Consider the following 8128-nt stretch of genomic DNA (forward strand, 5'->3'; position numbering starts at 1 on the left):
TAAAAGGATGAGGCTTGTGCCCTCAGGTTGATGCTAAATTGAAATTACCACTTAGCCTGCAATGCATTGCCTACGTGTTTATTAATAGGCTAAATTCCAGACCTGACCTTTCCAAAATTGCTGAATTACTAAACTGTGACACAGACAACAGAGCTCCTCTTACAAGGAGAAGTGTATTATGCAAACATGTTAGGTCACCTAGAGAAGAATCCAGCTCTGGCTATCATGTAACCCGTACACATAGGTGTTTGCCAAGGTGCCATGTCAATCCACACCTGTGGATAGCTGTGGATAGCTCATCCATAGTTTTAGGATAATGCTCCTCCACTGTTCAGAGATGTAACAAGTGGTTCTGCACTGTTGTACTTAGAACACAGTCATACCTATCCCAGCTGAACTGTGTCTCAATGATGTTGTGCTGTTGATGTATCCTCAGTCAGGTTAGAGCTCTTTGCTTGTTGCTGTTGAAGGTTCCATTCAGAAGGAAAGGTTCCAGTCCCCAGAAAACAAATTAGAGCGCTTTTTTTCCCCAATTATACCCCTATCATGTAGAACTTCACAGAACCACAAAATGGTTGGGGTTGGAAGACACCTCTGGAGAACATCTGATCCAGCCCCTGCTCGGAGTATGGTCAGCTTGAAACATTGCTTAGGGCTGTGTTCAGTGAAGTTTTGGGTGTCTCCAAGGATGGAGACTCCACAGGCTCTCTGGGTAACCTGTCCCAGTGTTTTATCACACTCATAGTAAAAGTTTTTTCCTTACATTTCAGTGAAAAATGGGGGACTGGTCTAATATTTATATGTAAGAGAAGAGATTCTAAACACAGCTCCCACACTGGTGTGTTCCTGCATAGATGTTGCTTTCAAGCATGAATATTTTCTTATATAATTATTGAGTAACAGAGATAAAATAAGAAATGGTCAATGAATTTATAGCTCGTGAGCCAATGCCATTAACTAGTGAGGCCAATATTCCCTTTATAACTGGTGTATTCAGTTAAAAAGAGCTCAATTCTGCTCTGGCACTAATGTGCTCTGGAATAAAGGTGGTGTAAACGACAAAACAACACAGCCTGGTGGATTCTCTCCTAAAAATAATCACCCACATCCCACATGGCATCTTGCACTCATCCAGTTTTGGCCACAAGTGAAGAAGTCTGGAGATAAACAAATATTGGATGACTACTTGCAATATTTGCTAAGTCTTAGGCAAGCTGCAATGTGTCCATGATGAAATAGGAAATGCAGGCGAAGGTAAATGCTTGTAATCCTGCTGGTGTGGGCTCAAGAAATGAACTGTTTCCTAAAGAGGGATGAAAGTCCCAGGAAAAAGAACTCCATTGGTCTTAGCATAGAGAAGAGGATTGCACAGAAGCAACCAATGGACCAGGTTCAATTTTCTTTTTTCATTTTACCAAAAATGAAGGCATTTTTGTTAAAGAAATTATAAATTTATGTTATAAGGTTGAGTAAACAAGCAAGTTGTAATAAAGTTGAAAAGTCTGGGGCCCCCAGCTGTAGCTAAACACACTGGGGTGAGTTGTCTGCATGATGTGGTGCAATCACTTGAGGCCTTGCTACGTGAAAGTTTTAGGTAAAATACAGTAAAATTATCTGAGAAGTTTCTTCTGGTTAACAAAGTCCTCTTACACTTGAATGTGGTGTGGTGTCTTATTGCAGAATAGAAGCTACCAGGGAAAATTGGGAAAAAAAAGATGAATTAGAAAAAGTCACAGGTGAAGGAGGGAGGCTGGTGAGGAAGGAACGAAGAGCTGCAGCATCATGCAGTACAGCCCCAAGGATGGTGTGAAATCCAGATTGGGATCCTGAGAACATCCAGGTGTCAGTAGGGCCTGGTGATATCTGGGATGGGAAACCTTCAGCTGACTTCACAGTTTCTCCATCAAGAAAGAAGATAAGAGAAACGTGATATGATGTTTTTGTATGGAAAGGAAAAGGGAGCTGGTTTGTTTGTCATTTTTATTTCCTTGTCTTCATTTTCTCTCTTCCCTCACAATGACACTGTTCTTTTAAGTAATTTGTGAGTCTGAAGGAAGGGAATATCACTGACTGTCTGTGCAGAGACTTGAGTTTTTCCACATTTCTCAGGCTCAGGCTAGTGTTTATTATCCACCCTTAGGAACTGAACCCAGCTGTGGCTGATGCCCTCAGTGCCCGGCAGAGTGGCTACATTCCACCAAACAGATTATTCCTCATGAACCAGTCTTCTAAATTTACATGTCAGTTAGGGATGGAACTGGAAGACATGATTTACACCTAAAAGCTACTTTTTTTTTATTGTCAAAACACATGAAGTGAGACAGACCAACACAGCCCATGAAATCATATGTAATCCAAAATACATTTTTCTAAAAGGAAGATTTTTACCAAAAATCACAATTTTAATTTCAGTATTTTCAGAAGTCCTTAGAAAACACCTTAAAGCTGCTACTTATGCTACTCTAAACAAGCCCCAAAAAGCAAAAGTTTTTGCTTTACACAACTTGATGCCAAGTCACTGCTTCGGCAAGTGAGGCAGGATAAGATCGATTATTTCCATTTTACTGCACTCGGCTGACATCACTGGATGTGCCATGCCAAACAATCCCCAGCTACATTTTCATCAGCAATTCACTATGATTCATTGGTCGCTTCCTTTTTGTTCCTCAGATTTATTTTAGAAAAGTGATATCCATTTTAGAATGGATGATGTTAATTCTTCCTGGATAAGGACTCACCAAATAAAGATGGGTTTTGTTATAAGCTGTAGCCATGATTCTGGTTATGCTTTCGGTATGTGAAGCTAACTCATGGTGAGTATCCAGAAAGTACTTCTGAGTTCTGTCTGCAAGCAGGATGGAAGTAGACTGAAGAAACCGGTACCATCCTGGTCCTTTGAAGCATCATCTGTCAAAGCTTAAATTTGTAAAAGCTAAAATCAGTTGAAAATTCACTTGATTTCTGTGACTTCTGTAATTTCTGTCCAAAGTCCTCAGCCTGAATGTCCAGTATGCTGCAGCCCCATCAGTGTAAGCAGCCCATTTCTCTAAGCTCTTCATATCTCATGTCGATCTTTCTCTCCTCCTCTCCTCCCACAGCTCCCAGACTCATCCCAGCTGGCATGGCTACAGCTCTAGATGCAGTGTTGGCTTGCTCAGATACCTCCTGCAGCCTTTTCCTGTTATTTTTCCTTGTTACTCTCCCTTGCAGCCGCATCACCATGTCACCCTGCTGATGAAATTTCCCCACCCCCTCCAGTGTTACCTGAGACCCCACACCTCCACCTGCCCCATAATGTGGAACATTCCTACGTTAACAGGCAGTGGAGCCTGGCAGAAGCAGATTTATAGAATTATACAGTTGGTGTTGAGGATGGAACAGCCTCTACGTTTGCATTTCAGAGTGGAGGCTTTTGGTCCAGCCTGGTCCATGGGACTGGACATGGTTGGAGTACATTAGCAGTATCTTGGAACTGCATTTCCTTATTCAGTTTCAGGCAGAAGTCCCATTTGGGCAATTTCATTCCCCTTTGCAGTGCAGGATAACCAAGGTGCTGGGGTGAATCCCTCCCTAAAAGCCTTTCCAAGCACTCATTTCTGAGAGAGGAGTCAAGACTGAAACAAAGCCATATTTCTCTATGCAAACACTGCAGTATTTGGGCTGGTTTTTAACTAGAAGGTAGTAAAATTTAACAGTTTATTCTTCAGTAAGGACAGACCTAAGTGTGCTGTACAGAAACTGTACTTGCTATTGAAAGCCCTGTAGTTTTCATATGGCTCTTATTCTCATTAAGTTGGGAGCTGCAGCTTATTGGAAAAGGCTCTTGATGCAAACACTCCAGACAGGGCTGTCCCCAGATCAAACGATATTTGTCATGAGGACAGTTGTGCAAAGAATCACAGGGAGGAAAAAGATACCTCAGAAGATAGATTAAAAGGTCACCTTTCAAGGGCAAATAATTAGACAGAATTGTGCAGTTTGGTTTTATGTAAGAAATATTCTCTACTCTCTGTTCTTATTACAAACCAGAGCTCTTTGGGGGGAAAATAGGGAATTTATTAAGCAGCTTGTACTGTTCCTGCCACAGGAAGGAAACTTTGTCATAGCTAAGCATATAGTGTTCCTTCCATATTTTCAGATCGTATGCAAATTTTACTGAGGAATACGATCCTATGCTGAGTGACAAATAACTACCTCTACTTGTGTTGCAAACTGATGAGATAGGTAATATTTTTTTTCTGACTTGAGATGCTATATTAAGAGGAAGACACACTCCTCAGGCAGAGAGGCAGAGCAGTGTGTTTCATCGGTAAGTCAATGAAACACAAGTGGGATAGTGTCTGTGAAGCCCAACTTGCTTGGCTGTGCTTCTCATTCTTGCAATGGCCCTGTGTGCTGGAGGCCTTCTCATAACCCATGAGCAGAAGACAACAGCAGTACAATGCATTTGAACAGGTCACTGTCATCAGTGGTGGAGTCACTTCAAGATGTGATTTACTTTATCCACAGTCAAGGGGCTCATTGCCAGACTGAGCAGTTTTGCACTTACAGCCCCAGAAGAAGGGTGAATGTCCCGTTTAAAACAGCTGCCCCACATTCAGAGGGGTGAAGTTGGGACAGATCCCCCCACTTCCAGAGGCAATGGTGGCATGTATGCACTGCACAGAACCACAAGAATCATTCGACACTTGTGTTTGGTGCTAATTTGCGAAGGCTCTTTGTTTGTTTGTTTGATGAGGCTCATTAGGGCCGGTTGAAGGCTGCCAGCTCCTTCCGCTCAGACTGCTGAGCAGGCTCTCAGCTGCTCTGGAGAGGCTCCGTTCCAGCCAGCACTCCACACACACACCGAGGCCGGATGTTTGCTTCCTTTCATGATGGTTTTCTTTGTCTAGTTGATTGTGGACTTGATTTTTACAAGTGCTATAAAAACCCCAGTATTCTTAATCTCAGCTGGATTCTTGCAGCTGTGGGGAGAAGAGGAGGCAGGGAAGCAAAGGCTCCATGTTTTCAAGAGCCAAAAGCTCCTACTCCATAATTGTGCTGATTGCTGTCTGATACTTAAAGAAGGAGTTAATTAAGGTTCAAATTCTGTTCTCTTCCTTCCACAGTACAGCACAGCTATTTTTATTTGTGGTCTACCTGATAAGTGTCCTGTTTGTGCTTGCAATAAAGACACACCTTGTTGCCTTTCCCATTAGGAAGCCAAGGACTCTCTCTTTTGATACTCAAAAAATACCGAGGTTAAACTTTAATGTTATAATTTCAAGTGCTTGAAGGGTAAGGGACATATGGATCCCAGTTGTCCAGTCTCCTTTAGAGGCAATAGGTACATCAACATGCACACAGCGCTCAACTGTTCCACTGCAAGGGGAAAATTTACAAGCATGTGAAAATAGAGGTGCTTTCACTGAACTTCTCACAGCAGTTTCATGGGAAGCAAAAGGATGCCAAGACTTGGCACCAGCTTTGAATTACAGAGGACAGGGTGTTCCACTGATGGGAAATTCTTTCTCTTCAGCTTTCTCCTACCACTCCTTTCCTTCCTGCACCCTCTCCACTACCTTTTACACCAGCTTCTAAATTCTGGTTTATTTTCCAGCCCTTTTTCTGCTTCTATCCATCTTTCCTTCACCTACCCTTCTGTCCCACCCCTTGCTTTGCTGTTACTTTGCATCTCACTCCCAGTTGCCATTCCCCCCATTCTGTGGTGGATCTAGGCTGCCTCCTCAACTTTCCATCTCTGTCAGGCTGCCAACTGCAGGAAGCTCTGAAAGCACAGGAGAGGCAGCTTCATCTTCTCAATCCTGGAGCTTGTCATGTGAAAAGCCCCTGAAGGAGCAACAACCACAGGTAAAAGTCATGATTTGCTGTAAGATACTCTGTACAGAGTAGGTTCAACCAGCAGAGGGACAACCCTCAGAGGGGGTTCAAGCATCTTTTGCCACAAACAAACTCAGCATCAAATCAACCCTAGTAAAGATCATCCTAATAAGAACTCTGGAATTATAAGCCATAACTTTGCTTGGCTAAATTAGGGATAAAAATTATGTTCACACTATTAGATAGGATCCTTCCCAAAAATCACACACACTCCAGATTTTGAATCCTGGGAAAATTCTCGGTGCAATTGTTGTCACATTTGGTTTGGTTTCATTTTTTTGGGTATGAAAAATCCTGTATTGCTCTCTCTTTTCTTTAGAAACACTCGAATTACTTTTACTGAATCTTCTGTAAAAAAAAAAATCAGCTTAAGGGTTAGACTTGTGCAGGCATGGGGAAATATCAGCAGAAACCAGCAGTTCTGGCAATCATTGTAAACACAGTAAAAACAAGTTTGGTTTTTTTTTATCAGGTGGTGACTGTGACTCCCTGAATGCCTTGCTACAAGGAACAATGAAATCCTGATTTCCATGAAAGCATCTGACTCCTCACATATAAACAGCTTTTTCTAAAAATTAAATTGATATCTCTCTCTACCTCAAAGAAGATGGGCCCAAACCTTCTGAACCCTTTTGGGGTAGACAGGTACAGTAACTGATCCCCCCTGACTTGCAGGAGCAAAGAAATTGTGACTTCCCTGATATTTGGACTTCATTGTACGGCAGCTGGTTGAGTCCTCTGAAATGAGTTTTTCCGAGAAATATAATAAAGTAAAACTAGAACATAAATAGAAACCATGAAAAATATAAATCTGAAGGCAATGAAAATGCCAATACATTAAATTTTCAATTTAATCAAAGTCATGGGTCATTTAATGCAATATGAAGAAAAAATACTGAGAAATGAAATCATGGCAGTTTCTTCTGCTGCACTTTATCTAAAAAACTCAGATTATGTTGACTGACTGCAGATCTCAACTTGTTTTAAACAAGCTGACCCAGCCAAACTAAGACATGAGGGATTGTTTGGTCTCTGTGGAAAAACAAACAAACAAAAAACCAAACAAAACCCCAACAAACAAACAAAAACAAACAAACAAAACCCCACCAATAGTTAATAGAGATGCGTGCATGTGCTTCCAGTAGTGTGTGGAGTCCAGAGAAGTGTATGGGTCTCAGAAATGAACTTCCTTTGGCATGGCCTGAATCTAAACCTCATTAAACTAAATATATTTTTGCTGATTTTGGTATCTGTAGTATTGGCTATGAATGAATTAAGCTTCCAGCATTGTAATAGCAAATGTTTGACCCCAAGGGTAAGGCATGGGATTCTTATGCGCACTCACAAAATGCTGGGGATCAGAAGTGTGTTCCACTGTTCCAATTCCACCCTCTTTCCATTTCTTTGCCAGGTCTTCTGTGCAAAACTGCTCAGAAATTTGAAATGATATTTTGATGCTGTGGTAGGAAATAGGGAAATATAAAAACTTGCCATAAGGCCTAACTTCAAGTCACAAAAAAAAACCCAAAACAAAATAAAGTTGATGTTTCATATGAGTTCAGACTCTGCTAAACTAGAACACAGACACATCTGGATTTTAAATGGGAAGGGAGTATGAAAGGCGACTCCTGCCCCATGTGAAATTCTTATATTTTTAGTCAGAAAATGAAATAAATTGTCATAGAATCATAGGATGGTTTCAGTTGGAAGGGACCTTAAAGTTCATCTAGTTCCAAGTCCCCTGCTCTGGGCAGGAACACCTTCCATTAGACCAGTTTCCTCCAAGCCCCATCCAACCTGACCTTAAACATCTCAGGAATGGGTCATTCACAGCTTATGCTTTTTGTTTGTTTCCCCCAACAACAGCATTAAAACAACTTCCCTATGGGATTTGTTCCATGTCTGCCTGGGGCAAGCCACATTTACATACTGCATGGAAGTTCTATGTAGAGCTACCTTCCTCCAGAAACCTTTACTGCAGCTAAGAAAACTTACTGTGGGCTTTGTTTTTCACTTAAATGGAAAAGTGTTATATCTGCTTACTTCATCTAAAGCCAAACTCAAAATGCATTTCATTCTGCCTGCTATCAGGGTAAGTACTATGGCTCTGAGACTGCCACATCAGAAATCACCCATCCACACTGCTGATCCTTTACACTGATGAAGAGTAATACAAACTTCTTTCCCACATGTTCAACTTAACCATAGGCTTGCTATTTCTGAGCAATCAATGAAACACAGATGATAG

Source organism: Myiozetetes cayanensis, unplaced genomic scaffold, assembly GCF_022539395.1.
Source record: "Myiozetetes cayanensis isolate MyiCay16 unplaced genomic scaffold, myiCay2020 scf2-11, whole genome shotgun sequence".
NCBI lineage: Eukaryota > Metazoa > Chordata > Aves > Passeriformes > Tyrannidae > Myiozetetes > Myiozetetes cayanensis.